The sequence below is a fragment of the Acinonyx jubatus genome, chromosome A3 (genome assembly GCF_027475565.1).
Source record: "Acinonyx jubatus isolate Ajub_Pintada_27869175 chromosome A3, VMU_Ajub_asm_v1.0, whole genome shotgun sequence".
NCBI classification, from domain to species: domain Eukaryota; kingdom Metazoa; phylum Chordata; class Mammalia; order Carnivora; family Felidae; genus Acinonyx; species Acinonyx jubatus.
Window position 1 is genome coordinate 137,393,109 of NC_069388.1, and position 14,841 is coordinate 137,407,949.

The 14,841-nt window shown below is 47.9% G+C and overlaps 1 long non-coding RNA gene across 1 annotated transcript; it reads right to left on the bottom strand.

Annotated features, from left to right (window-relative positions):
• Nucleotides 1–7,394: 7,394 nt before the first annotated feature.
• Nucleotides 7,395–14,841, bottom strand: LOC113604891 (uncharacterized). The gene is made up of 2 exons (XR_003426910.2): nt 14,520–14,841; nt 7,395–13,401 (listed from the first exon to the last, which is right to left on the bottom strand). It is a non-coding gene; the product is annotated as an uncharacterized LOC113604891 (long non-coding RNA).

Here is a 14,841-nt window from a genome sequence, read left to right on the forward strand (position 1 = left end):
AAATTTGGTGGATGTAGTTCCCAAATACTAAATTTATGATCTTGTATCTTAAAGGGTGTCCAAAAATGTTAAACAGGACAACTTAATTGTCTTAAATTGTACAATCTATCAGGGAGAGAGATTAAAAATAATTTAGACACTAACGATGAAAATACAGTTTATTAATCTTTCCACCTTTTATTTATTTATTTAAAAATTTTTTTTAACATTTTAACATTTATTTTTGAGAGAGAGAGAGAGATAGACATGGGCAGGGGAGGGGCAGACAGAGAGGGAGACACAGAATCTGAAGCAGGCTCCAGGCTTCGAGCTGTCAGCACAGAACCTGACGCGGGGCTCGAACCCATAAACCGCGAGATCAGGACCCCAGCTGAAGTCGGACTCTCGACCGACTGAGCCCCCCACGCGCCCCTTTCTTTCCCTCTTTTAATTTAAAATTGTTTTATTCCCAGAAAATACTTTTATGTGGTCATGGAATTTCAACATCCTCAGTTTAGGGGGTTAAGGACTAGTTGGATGTGCATTCACTATCAAAAATATTTTATTCCTATTTTGTAAACATTTATGAAAAAAGAATTTTGTAAGAAATTCCATTTCAAACCTAATGTGTTCTCAATAATCGATTGGCGGACACCGTGGCTTTCGGCCACAGTCCTGTCCCTAAGCCCTCTCATCCTGGGCCCACCAGTGCATCGTGAAGACGCGTGGGCTCACGCTCACTCCCTGGCTCACCAGCCCGCGTGACACATCCCACCCCCCAGGCGTGGGCTGCAGGTGCGTCAGGAGCAGGAGCCGCCATCTTTCCTTGGGAAAAGGTACGACGATAAATCTGCAGATCATAACCTGAAGTCTGAAGACAACATGCGCACAGGGCGGGCAGCGTGTGCGGACGGGGCGAAGGGCAGGGGCGCGCCCTCTGTGCACACGTGCCTGTAAATTCCGGGGTCTGCCCCCCGCAGACCGACGTCTCCCTCTCTCCTGCTCTAGAACACTCTGTCCTCACTTGGCTACTCTCCAAGAATCGTCATAGTCCGGAGTAGTATTCCTGTGAACCCAGAATCGTCACTTTTGATCCTCAAACCTGGTTTCGTGATACTCATACCCTTTTACATGCACACTAGGTACACGTTTATTAAAATTCATATCTCTTGAAAAAACTTTGATAAGGTAAATGTTCAATGTCACATTCTTAAGCCTCACTCTAGAGAATCTGATGGATTTGTTACTTTTTATTCCCCCGATTTTTGTGCCTCTTCTCGCCATGCATTTTATGATGAAATTCTGATTTATTCACACAGAAAATCTTTGCCAATGAGATGGCCAGAAACTGGTGCTCTCTTGCTGGGCAAGGGTCCTGGGAAGGAGGTCTAATTTCTTTTTGCCTGTTTTATCATTGGGTAGAAAAATCTTAACCATTTCTTGGTAGAGTTTGGTCTGGTTTCCGTCCGTGTGGCTCCCAGTCTCAGAGGCAGGGGCAGGGAGACAAGCCCCACTGACCCGGGAACGGGGCTTGATGCTTTGGACAGAGGAAGCCGGAGTTTAGGAGCAAACGAAAGAGGTCCTCTGACTTTGCAAGCGTCACCCTGTTTTGAGGATTGTCCTGACTTACTTGATCTCATGAAGCCCCTGTTGGTTAGAGGTGGACCCCAGGAGTCCCTGGAGCACCCGCAGCCTGCTGGTGACGACGCATCAGCCTCTCTCCCGCCGTGGACACCGTGTCGTCCTACCACATCCTCAAGAGGAGCATGGGGGACCGTCGTGAACAAACATCCAGGTGACGCCTGGCGTTAGGGCTCCATGCCCAATTAGCTATCCATTCACGGTGCCACAGACACCCATCTGCCGGTCACCAGAGCAGAAGCTAACCTTGGGAATAGGGGACCCGCCGGGCACAAGTGGGGGCGCTAGACCTGGTCTACTCTGCAGTGTCAACGACCTTCTTGATTAGAACACAGGTGGGCAGAATTTTCCATCGCTGGGACAGGTTTTCCAGTCTGATGGTTGGTTACAGTTTTCCAGATGATTGACTTTGGAGTCGAATATCCAGAACCGCCACAATATTCAGACTTTTTGGTAACAGTTGACCTTCCCAATTTGGGAATCGATTTCATTTATTTATCATTTATTTATTTATTTATTTAGGAAAGGATTACTGAATGTTGATTTAGTTTATTTCATTTAGTAGCAATAGAAAAAGCTGAAATCCTATGCTTGTTTAACTATTGTTCCTCAGATTAGCATTTTAGATGTGAGAAATAGGTTTTTTTTGTCATTTGTAGGAAGTTTACATTATGTGTCCTTTGCTAACCATGGGCCAAGTTAAGGAAATGTCTCCATTTTACACTTAATATCTTCAAGTGTACTTCAGTGAGGCTAATTAATTCTACAGAGTAGGAAGTTTTCTTAACACTTTGTTCATTTGCCTTATGTTCTAATGTTATTTTTTACTGATGTGAACATAAGCATTTTGACCTTTCTCGTTTAACAAGAATGGTCTTTATGTTTTAATTGTAATATTTCAACATCAGATATTTCATTTCAACAGAATATTTTCTGAGTGGTATCAGTTGTTACAATGAGTTTCTTAAACTTCCCTTTTTATGGAAATAAGTAAACTGTTTCAAAGAGATTGGTTTGTTAATATTTTGCTGTTATAGAACATAGAGTCAATTACGCCGAAAAGAGCCTTGCAAATTTTAGCCAACTGACATGGAATTTACCTGGCTTTATTGAAATGTCAACCTAACTTCATGGAAACAGAAGTTATAATTCTACTACAAATGCTTTATATGACTTTATTTGAAAATTATCAACACTTACACAGAGGGCTCAGTGTGAATTTTTCACTTTAATGCAAATGTCAAAAAAAGATACAAACATCAAATCTGTACTTTTGGAAAACATCAAACTTATGAATACACACACAAAAAACCATTTTGTATGTATTATCTCATTACATATTTCCAGTAGCTTTCAGACATAGGCAGAAAGGCAAACAGAAAACAGAGAAAGTATGGTAACAACATGAGGCCTCAGGGGTGGGAGATCAGAGCAATTCACCAGCAAACACTGAGTTATAAATCTCTCCTGTTTATTGAGATCTCAGGTTTAACTCAGATAGGGCCACCGATTCCCTATCTTCCTATCCAGTGTTTTCCTGGGAGCAGGTGGTGGGGAAGGTGCCAGAGGGACAGGGCACCTGGATGTGGTGGCTGAGGGTTAATCCGCTGTTGTCCTGGGCAGTGGGGTAGGACCACCACATGTGACAGGTGCGTGTCAGGTGGGAGAGATCAAGATGTCATCAGACATCCTCTCGGGTAGAGCCGCACCTGTTATAACTCATCACAGAACGCTCCCTCAGGTCCCCGGGGCATGTGCAGAAAGCCAAGGATGCAGTTTCGGAGATCCGAGTGACAGCTTTTGGCTGTGCCGTGATAGCTCATTTATGCGTTGCTTTCCGCAGGAAACGAGGCCTTTGGGATCTTGTACCCCATAAATTCAACTCTCTGGACTTCTTAATTAGCACAGAAAAAAATCACGGTATTTGTTAAATAAGTAAACAGATGGGGTTTCTTTCTCTGTAGTACTATTATAAGGGAAGTTGTTACATCTTATTTGTGAGAATTGAAATGAACGTCATACAATGTTTTCAAAAGTGCAGAACTAACAAAGAATTGTACTATTCCATCACCTACTTTTAAGTGATCACTGTGTGCTGGGAACTGTTTTAGGTGGTGTGGCTCCAGTGGAAGCAAGATTGATTTCACTTGCAGGATGTAGCCACAGTGCTGTTTTATTAGGATGATTTATCTTTACCAGATGGAGTTGAGGGCAGCGTCACAGAAGTGAGCAATGGATTATTTGCAGTGTTTTAGTGCCTTGAAGAAGATTCTCTGCCCTTGCAAACTCACACTAGGGTATCTTTTCAAAACATTTGGATGCTCAGTAGGTGTTTGGAATACACTTCCTCCGACATAAGCCCTTAATACGGGAAGGCTTACTAGGGCTGCATATGGAGCTAAACAGGAGACGTAATGATGAAGGCAGTTTGGTAGAAAGGTTCCTCGGGACACAGTGAATCTCCTGTTGTCCCGGCTCTTTGCTCTTTCCAGCTTTGCTTAGAGGTCACCAGCAAGTTAGCACTCCTGGAAACATCACCTGTCCTCTGTTGTCACCAACCCTGGGTGCCACGTGGATCGCTCTGAAAGCCGCCGGCCCCTGCCTCCACTAAGCAGAATTAATCACGGTTCAGGGGGGTCTTAATCAGTCACTTTCAGAAGACTGCTTTGAATTCACTTCTAACTTATTCTAGTCATTATAAAAAATCCTTCCATTATGGGCAATGATAAACTCACCCCTTACTTTGAGTTTATAAATAAGTCAAGGTATTGGAAAAAAAAAAAAAAGAAAATCTAGATATTCAGAACTATAGAAAAATGTTAACCAAAATTCCATTACGGTGCTCTAACCATTGGTGCAAATCTTCTCACATATTACCCCTCCTGCATCTGTGAAGATACCTTACCTTAAATGTAATATATGTTTTATCTTGCCAGTGTGCTATTGGGCATTGAAGCATGCTGTCTGTCACGCTTTCCCATCTCAAATATATTTAAACATTGGTCTGTGTAATTATAAGGTTAAATCCCTTGCTACACAACATTTCCATTTTGGGATGTGTCATGAGATTTTACCTTGTTTTATGGTGTTGAACACTGTGATGGCTAATTTTATGTATCGACTTGATGGGGACCCCCATCACAATGCACACCGTGATGAGGTGCCCAGATATTTGGTCAAGCATTATCCTGGATATTTTTGAGCATGTTTTTGGATGAGATTAACATTTACATCAGTTAACTGAGTGAAGCAGACCGTCCTCCCCAGTGTGGGTGGGCCTCATCCAACCACTTGCAGGTCTGAGTAGAACAAAAAGGCTGAAGCTCCCCCAGGTAAGAGGAAACTCGTTGTGCCTGAGTCATGCTGAGATGTGGGATTTTTCCTTCCTTCACACCCAAAACGTTGGTTCTTCCTGGGGCTCCAGCCTGTAGAATTTGGGGCTTGTCAGTCTCTCAATCCCATGGTCACATTCCTTAGAGTAGAGCTTATGGATTGTATTTCTCATATCATATCATGTCAATGTTATTGTGTTATAATGCTATATCATATTTTATTATAATATTATCCAGATATCTAAATCAGTATGTTTCTCTGGAGAACCCTAATACAGCTACTTTTGATGTTCCTGCCCCCTTAGCGATTTTAAAGAGTATTATACAAAGACCCCCCATTCCCGAGACACCCCTTTGAACATTTACTTCTGCCCAGAAAATAGTTGTAGGTGAAATTCAGTTCATACTTTCGATTCCTTGTTTGGGGCATTGTATCCAGAAAGAGATTTTTTATCTGCCTTCTTTTTAGTGGATCCCACCTCCTCTGAATCTATTTATCCTTTTGTACCTGGTTTGATTGTTACTCATACACACACGACCTATTCTACACAGAACCTGAAGGAAAAACGTCTGTGTTTTCATTATCAGTAGCGTGAATACTCACGGAGAGCGCACAGTAGGTGCCCTGCGAGTATCTGCTGGGTGGATGCCTGGAGCAAACTCCGACGTTCCAGGAAGGTGACTTTGCTTACTCAAGTCCGGAGAAATCAGAAAGTGACTTATTTTTGGAGAGCTGTCTCTAGAGGTCTGACTACATTTTCAAGTGGATTTGCTTAAGTCACTTTGAACAAGTTCGCCCTCGACAGAACTGCAGTTTCTTTGCCACCACATCTTACGAAACTTGCGAGCCAAAAATACAGCTCCCAAGGGCGTTATACACCAACTATCAAATGTAGGCACCAGGAGGAACTTTCAATAAGTCTTTTCTGGTGTGACTTCTCCATTGTGTGTAATAGAGCTAAAATACATCAGTTTTACTTATCGTGAAGAATTTCTTTCGTTTCCGTCGTTATGTTGTTTTCCCCCCAGAAAATAGCTGCTCTGACACTCGGAGTGCATCGGTTCCTCAGACCTGTGCCGTCTGTATCAGCACCTCCCCGTGGAGGCTGCCTTCCTCCCTGGGGCTTCCAGACCGAAGCCCCCGGGGGCTGCACAGCCCAGGGATTTTCAGAACAACCAGCCTGGCAGCTGGAACTGTGTGGACACCTCCAGGACGGAACACGCCGTGATAGGAGACCCTCGTGACAATTTCCTTCCCACGTGGCTCCAGGGAGATTCTCCCGAAGGGTTCTGAGGTCTTGGAGAAAAGTCATCTAACATGGGACATTTTGCTGCTGTTTCTTCTTGTTCCCACGTGTTCCCTTCATGAGGTCACTTCTAATTCTGAGTTTTAGTTTTCTTGGCCCCCAGTACTTTGCTAGCTTCAAGAAAGTTTCTACCGATAATCCCTTTGCTTATCGACCTCAGGGTTTACGCCTGAGTCTTGCTGCAGACCCAAGAGCCACAAAGTTGTTGTGGGAAGGTAACGAGGTTGTCACGGGCAGACGGGCAGAGGAAACAGGACATTTTTGGAGGCGGGAGGGTAGGGAAAGGTTGTCCCAGAGTTTCTGTATTCTCTGGGCAGATGTGGTGCAGGCACAGGACGTGGTCAACAATTCTGGTTTCCCCACGAAGGGCTCGGGCCAGGGCTGGGGACGCAGGGGAAGATCAGGGCGAGGTTGGAGACAAAACAGATGATGACGCGTTGAGGCGCCATTGTCCAGTCACATTGCATGCGGTTGGCTCTGTGTACTTGCACGCACACCACATGCACATGCTCTCACACGTGCCTGCACACATGTGCACACACACGTGCACACACACATACAGGACCACTCTCGCAAGTCTCACACATACCTGCACACACACAGTCACACACACCCCTGCACATTCACACATACATACACACATACATACACGCACACTCACATGTGCATATCACACTCACATGGAGGACCACACTCACAGTCTCACACGTGAGTCACAGATGTGCAAACACACAATTCACACAAATGCCTACACACTCACATATGCACACTCACATGAACACACCCAGTCTCACACACGCTTGCACACACCATCACATGTGCACACACTCATATACACCCATTCACACATAGCCTCACACTTAACCTGCGCACACACCTTCACACACATGCCTACACACATGCACACTCACACATACACACACTCACATGCACACATACACACGCACATGTACACCCTCATGTGACTACTTAGTCTCACACATGCCTGCACACACCATCACATGTGCACACACTCATGTGCATACACACATGTGCAACACTCTCACACACTTACACATGTGCACATGCATGCACACATATTCACATTCTCTCCTGATGTGAGTTGTAGACACAGCAATAAACAATAAGGACACAATTCTTGCTCATTGTTAGTGTATTCAGCACAGGAAGGGACAGGGAAAAGTAAGGACACGTTTCACAACCATTAGAGGCTGTGGGAAGAACTTGTCACTCGGGCTTTGAGGACTGGGGGGAAGTTTCCAGAAGGAAAATCTCAAGAACTTGAAATTCAATCTTGAGTTGGCTGTCGAGGGCAAAGGCGTCCAGTGAACCAGCAACAGAAGTTCGGCAGGGGGCGCCTGAGTGGCTCAGTTGGTTGGGCATCCGACTTCGGCTCAGGTCATGATCTCACAGTTTCGGGTTTGAGGCCCGCATCAGACTCTGTTCTGACAGCTCAGAGCCTGGAGCCTGTTTCAGATTCTGTGTCTCCCTCTCTCTGCCCCTCCCCTGTTCATGCTCTGTCTCTGTCCCAAAAATAAATAAACATTAAAAAAATTAAAAAAAAAAAGAAGTTCAGCAGGTGGAGAGCCTATGGGTCGGGACAAGGGAAGGTTGGCAGGGGGAGAGCCTCAGGTGACAAAGGAAAGGGAAAGTGAATGTCATCACAAAGTACCGGGATAATATGTCTTTTTTCCTTCAGCTTTGGCTTCACACACAGGTGTTGTGTATGTTAACACAGTCTGACGATATGGACAACACAACACAAAGAACAAAGCTTCTGACTTTCTGTCTTCTCTTCCTCTTCCTCATAACTGACGTGGGGACACCAGGTCACGTTCACTACACTGCGTTTGCACACCCAGCATAGCCCATGAAGTCTGGGGTGTACCAATAGTTTCTGTAAAATGCCAAATACTAATATTGTGGGCTTTATGGGCCATATATGAAGTATCTGTCACATTATCCTTTTCGATTGAATTAAAAATGTTTACCACCTTTGAAAGAGTAAGGAGGTGCGTCCAGGAAACTATAAAGTGCCCGTGATGGTCCTGCCTCCCGTGTTGATGTCCTTGGAGGAACCCCGTGCCCCATCGTGGGTAGGACTTGTGGCTTGCTTCCAACCTGGAGGCTATGGCAGAGGTGACAAGCCATCGATCTCTCCAATGACTACTCCATGTTACAGGACATCTCCGCAGGGTCTCTTGCTCTTGCCTTGGCCATGAAGAAATACCCACGATATGACCTGCCTGTGGATGTCTCGGTGGGGAACTGCAGGCAGCCCCGTGTTCAGGACGCAGACGGCCAGAGACCTAGGGCCCGTGGTTCCCAGCAGCAAGACTGGATTCCACCTACACCTGCGTCACTTGGAGATGGTCCCCCCGGTGAGCCCGCAGATGAGGACGCAGCCCGGCCGACCCCCTGGGAGAAGCCTGTGAGATCCCGAGCGCCTAATCCCGGACTCCAGCAGAAACTGTGACCATAAATGTGGGTTTCTGTGTGTGGGGTCAGTGGTGAGGCGTCAGAAAGCGATGAGGATGAATCATTCTCAACTTGAAGGCCATGCAGACATGGCCACGGCTGGAACTGGCCGGGAGCTGTTGTTTGCAGACAACACGGTGCCGAGTCAGGACCTGACACCAAGCATCCTAAATATCATACAATGTACATTCGCTAGTGTACATAAAGCACAGTGTGAACGGTTACTATAAAATCATACAAGCGTCTCAAGTAAGCTTACGATAAACAACAAGAGACAGAGATATAAAGGGAACTAAAAAACATGGAAAGTTTGGAAGAAAACCTTTAGAACATCTCATAAAGACGGAGGTGGAGAAGGCCTCCTCCGGAGAGGAGTTTCTGGGCCAGGTACAAAACGCGTCCCGCTTTAGGAAGCCGGCGCCCGAAGTTGCTGTTTCCTTAATGTAACCGCGTGCACGTCCTCTGCCATGGTCCTCTGTCTAAACTGACAAAAGACAAATATGGTAGCAAGTCCTTTAAAGTAGATACATTATTTAATTAATCTGAAAAGGAGAAAATCTGTTTGAAAATCTTCACAGCGACAAGCGTTGCAAGTTTTGCAGCGGCTCTGATTCCCACACTGAAACACTGGCGGTGTGTTACCCTCATTGTTGGCTTTCGTGCCACACACATCCTGAGACCCCACATAGACAGTGCACATCGGTGGGTTTCAGTGCTTGCCGAAGAGTCTTCTCTGTTGGCGATTAAAGTCAGTTGTGTAAGAGAAACCCGATGAAAGGCATGCGTTGTGGGGCGTTGCTAGGGCTCCCGCAGGGCACCGTGCCTGTGCATGGACAAGGTGCCGGGGCTGTGTGGCCCCAGGGAACATCCCATGGAAGCCACAGAACTTTGCATGGAAGCTTTGGGGACCCGGAGCACGGGAGGGCGGTGCCGGAGGGGCCGAGGCAGGGCTGCAGAATCCAAAGGGACGGCGGGATGTTGGGATCTGCAGGAGGTGTGCAGAGTGGGGGCCGTGGCTGTGTCTCCATGTTGTGAACGGCCGGGGACCAGGCGTCGTCCTTCCTCATCAGAGGGATCATGGACCCCTCGGTCCCTGAGAAGTCCCGACATGGGTCACTCGGTGGAGCCCTTGTGAGGAGGGAGTGACATGGGTCACTGGGCGGCTGGCACTGTGTCTGTAGGGGTGCATCTGACTCACATGTGGCTGCGGGTATTCTGGTCCTGGCTTCTCAGGGGACCTCTGAACACACGAGCAACTTTCATTTCTTTTTCTTCCTTTCTCTTAAGGAAAGCAGCACTTCACCGCGTAGACCTTGTCTGTCTTATCCTCGGTCGGCACTGCCTGCTCTCTGTCCCCAAGGGCCTGTGGGCCGTGAGGCAGGGCACAGGGGTGTCATCGTCCAATGAGCGCTGGCTGGCACAGGCCAGGTCATAATGATGGGTCTGTGATGCTGCAGGAGAGTGCAGGCGGGTACAAGAAATCTTTGTCTGGGTGATGGTGTTGAAGACACAGCCTTACCAAGTGGCAAACTTGAGACGAAGGGAAGTCTGGGCGCTCCTGGGCCTTTGGGGGACAGGTGACATAAGCGGTGAGTCCGCACGTGGTCGGCCCACGCAAATCTCCACCTGCAGGCACGTTTTCATCTACTGAGATGCAAACCAAGGTGCTCTGGTCAGTCTCTCTGCCAGTAGCTTAATGAAGACACGGCGTCATCCTTGAAAACGACCTAAAGGACATCAACGTGTGCAGGACAGGAAACTAGTTTTCTCCTGCTTCTTTATAATGCAGTAGGAACGGAAACACATTCTCGGGTCTGCAAGTAGAATTGGAGGGAATGAGGCAGCCAGTCCGTGATTGAGCCAGTCCTCATTCATGGCTGCTTGATGTTTCCAACGGTTTCTGGTGACCGAGACTCGGGATCACAGTCTGAGAAGACAATCATAGGAGGTCTGGAGACAGCCCCCAAGCCAGCAGCAGCGTCAGAGGGGCGGTCCCAGTGCCGGCCCCCCCAGCGTCCCAGGCGATGCTTATGGTCTTCCCTGGGGCGACCAGTCCCCTGGGAGCCAGGACGTACCCCACAGTCTGCTGAAGAACTTTCAGACTTCGGTTGTTAAAGCACCTGCTAGAGGCCACGGTTACTCCAGTGTTTCAAGAGTAACCCCTTCTAAGGATCAGAAATCCAAAACAGGTGTTCTGAGTGCACAGACTCCGTTCGTTGCACTGAAAGATTCTGACACATTGTGAAAGCCACCTTTCCTCCTAAAGTATAAAAATCATGGTGTGTTTCCTGCAGCCTTCACACCAAGACGCTACGTGGGGGGAAATTACCGGAGTTAAATCAGGCTCTCTGGACCACGGACCTCCTCCTCCCACAGGTTAGATTAATACGCATGGGTGTGCAGATGTACATCCACTCCGAACTTGTAGGTGACGCCAGATACTAGCTTTGTGGGTCCACTCGTTTTACTGAACGAGATTTGAGGATCTTGATTGAGATTCACTTAAATCAACTGACTAGAAGCAGAAGACACCGGCATGCTTACGACTTAAGAGCTTATCAGGCAAATCTTTTAACGGAAGCAATCTACTAAGCAGAACCCACACACAGATGGATGCTTACACACTCGAGAACACCGGACATTTTCACGTGGTAGGCACTGACCATCCTCCAAGAAAAGGCTCTAAAGAAACATTTGGAACATCAGAGACAAAGGGATGATGCAGTCGTGTTTGCTTTCTCAAAGAAAATAGCGCTGGACTTGCTCGCCCTGGCCGTAGAGGCTACAGAAGAAATACATCTTCAGACATAACACAACTGAAACACATCAAGACTTACTAAACATGATCTAAAAAGATTATTTGAGCCAAATATTTATAAATTTGCCACTTCCAAGCATTTATACCTCTGGGTCCTGATGAAACTTATGGAGGACCATTGCCTGGCTCCTGGTCCAACTGTTTTGTCTCCGTTTTTACAGGCAGCTAGCTCTCAAAGCTCTGAATGTTGTCCCAAAGTACAAAGTTACTAAAATACATACAAGATTATTGAATCAAATAATCACTGAATCTCTTTTACAAGAAGCCCTAAAAGTTGTAGGATTTCTTCCCTAACTTCTCTTCCAGCTGTTGGTTCAGCCAGGAACGTGAGCCTCCAGGTGTGTGGGACCCAACAGCCTCCTGCTCCTGGCGGAGACGGTTTTCCTTGCCCCATGACACCAGTTGTAACCGCCATCTGTAAGCCCATCCCGCCTTGGGGAGCGGCCAGTCATCGACGAAAACCTAGTTCATCTGATCGCTTCATGTTATTTCGAGACACACAGCATTTCCACCTCCCATGATAAAGTATTCATAACAAGGATGTGAAATATCAAAGATGCCATAATTTCTGGCTGATGCCTGAGATGGCTGCCCAATGCTCTGTGCTGAGTGCTCTTCAGAGTGTTTTTATCTGTGTCTCTATTTAGCTATTTTGCTGAAAGCTTCACTGATCAGTGTTGGGTGCCAGGATCTCCCGACTTTTCCATTTCCACATGTGAGTCGATGGAGGGGACCTGGTACTATCCATTTCTGGCCACAGTGTCACTTATTGTATTGATCCAATTAAAATCCCATAAATCCTTTAGCTGAAATATGATCTAACCCACTCTTCCTCACTCTGTACGTGTGTGTTTCTAATGCAAATGTAGGTTTGACATTTCTGTTATTTCATTTCATCCGTTTTGCCCCCTTGATCTCATCTCTGTGGTGGTCATGAGCCAGGACTATCACTTGACATAGACTAGGCTTCCTGGCTTTGTGTTTGCCGAAAATTGGATAAACGTACTGTTCATGTCCTAACATAAAACTGTTCACAAAAGTGAGTGAACAGGATTAGCAAGACTCTCCAAGGAAAACCCTAATTCTGCACCGGGGTTTCTGGGGACAGCTGTCCGGGCTGCACCGGGGTCTCTGGGGACAGTCGTCCAAGCTGCATGAGGATCTCCGGGGACAGCTGTCCGAGCACATGAAAATCAGCCAAACTACAGTACCATTTGGCCCAGATGGAAAAAAAGTAGACCTGTCAGGAGGGAGATGTATCAAAAAGGTACATCAATTCTTGGAGGTCTGTGATTTGGAGCGCTTTAACTACACCCATCTCTGGCTGTGAAAAACCAGGCGGGTTATACAGGGAAACACATGGCCCAGCAACACACAAGTGCATGTGTCACAACAGTAAACCCGGTGAGGTTTATGCTAACTCAGTCCAAGTCAAGAGTCTTCAAATAATATGAAAATGTCACGTGGAAGCACAGGAATTGAGACCAGCTGCATGTGTAACATCTGGGAGAACTACCTGGGGACCAGCTGAATGTCACACAGAGTGACCAACGACCCTGGAGGCAAACAGGAAGACTGGGGTGTCCCTAGGAAAATGTGCCAGGCACAGGTGCACTGAAAAAAACTGTTCTTGTATCTTATATGCAGAAAGCTTGTAGAGTTCCCTATTTTTACCTTCATTTAGTTGAATGCTTCATTCTACAAATAAACTGAGTCCTGAGGCACTTCATTTCAGAACCAAGGATCCACATCGTTCTCTGAGGCTCTTTCACTGAGTCCAAAGGTTGGAGTCCCTACTGCCAGCGCCTGGGACCAGTTACCAGGGGAAGTGATGTCCACAGGTGATCTGTTGGAAAAGTGAGACACGGTAACTCTTGAACGCGGGGTTTATGTTAGGATGAGACTTCCCTCAACAACTATAATAACTATATAACTCAATGACTATATAATAATTATAATTATAATAACTACAAATACTCATTTACCAGAGTGTGATAAATATTGTAAACATTACAGAAAATAAAAGAAAATAAAGGATGCGTTAAAGCTTGGGGTTTGAGCCTGGGGTTGGGAGAGGTCTCGAAGTGAAGCCAGGACCAGACCCACAGAGAAGAGGGGGAGGGCCGGTGGCACCCGGGAGCCTGAGCCAGTGCCCTGCTCCTCTGGGGCCGAGGGGAAAGCGTGTGCAGTCAGACAACTTAGAATCTAGACGTTATTTTTCTTGACAGAAGGGAGGAACAGCTAAAGATTTGGGCTCTGTGCCTTGGATAGGAAGAGGACTGGAATCCCCTGGGTGGGGGATGGTGAGGCCACAGGGAGGACACCTCGTTTGTGGCCAAGCCACACCCACACGGATGTTAAAGATCACAGATATACCTGAACGTGACCAATAACCTAACCTGCAGGAGGTATTTCTGAGAGGCCCAGGCGTTTTCCACTTCTGAAAGTTGGGGGAAGTGTCGAGTGCATCCTCATCAAAACCCAGCCATCCTGGATTCGCAAAGACACGTGTTCTAGGTGGCATGCGCGGGTGGCTCAGGCGAGTCTCCCTGCAGGAGGTGGCCCTTCTGCCCCGGCAGACCCGGGGCCCGGCCATCCGCTCCGAGCTGGGAGGCTGCGCCCAGGGAAACGTGCAGTGAGGGCAGCGTCTGGAGCCAGGCTCCGGTGGGCCCTGCCCTCGGCTCCCGGAGGCCTCTCTGTCCCGGCCGGGCCGGCCCTGGCCCCAGGCGCGCGGAGCTGGACCCGGTCCCTCCCGGGGCGGTTGCCGGCTCGTCTCCGCAATGACGGCGGGTCCCTGCTCCTCCGCCTGCCTCCGGGGGGCCCCCGGCATCCTCCCCAGAGGCCGGGCGGCCTCACGCCACCACCCCCCTTACGTCCTCCGCGGCCCCGACCCGGACGCAGCTTCCGTGAGGCCAGGCCTCTCCCGGCCCCTCTGCCGCGGGCGTGTGACGGGCACGCACTGACCGTTCTTGGGGACGTTCCGTGAAACGACCTCCCGCTCTTTCTGAAAGCCCACATGGGTCCCATCCGAGGCCTCCTTCCGTCAAATCTCAACACACGGCCGGCCCTTGGGACGTGCCGAGCGTCTCCCGGATTCTTGTGTGGAAGTCCTAACACCTGTTCCCCAGGCGTCGGGTCTGCAAGAGCTAATTAAGATCGTGGCGTCAGGAGGTGGGCCCTGCGTGACCTCGCATTTGCTCCATTCGGGGTAATTTGCAAAAGGAACACTTCTCTGCCACGTGACTGTGGGGTTGGGACCGCTCTCACTGCCGGCTGCGGGTGTGCT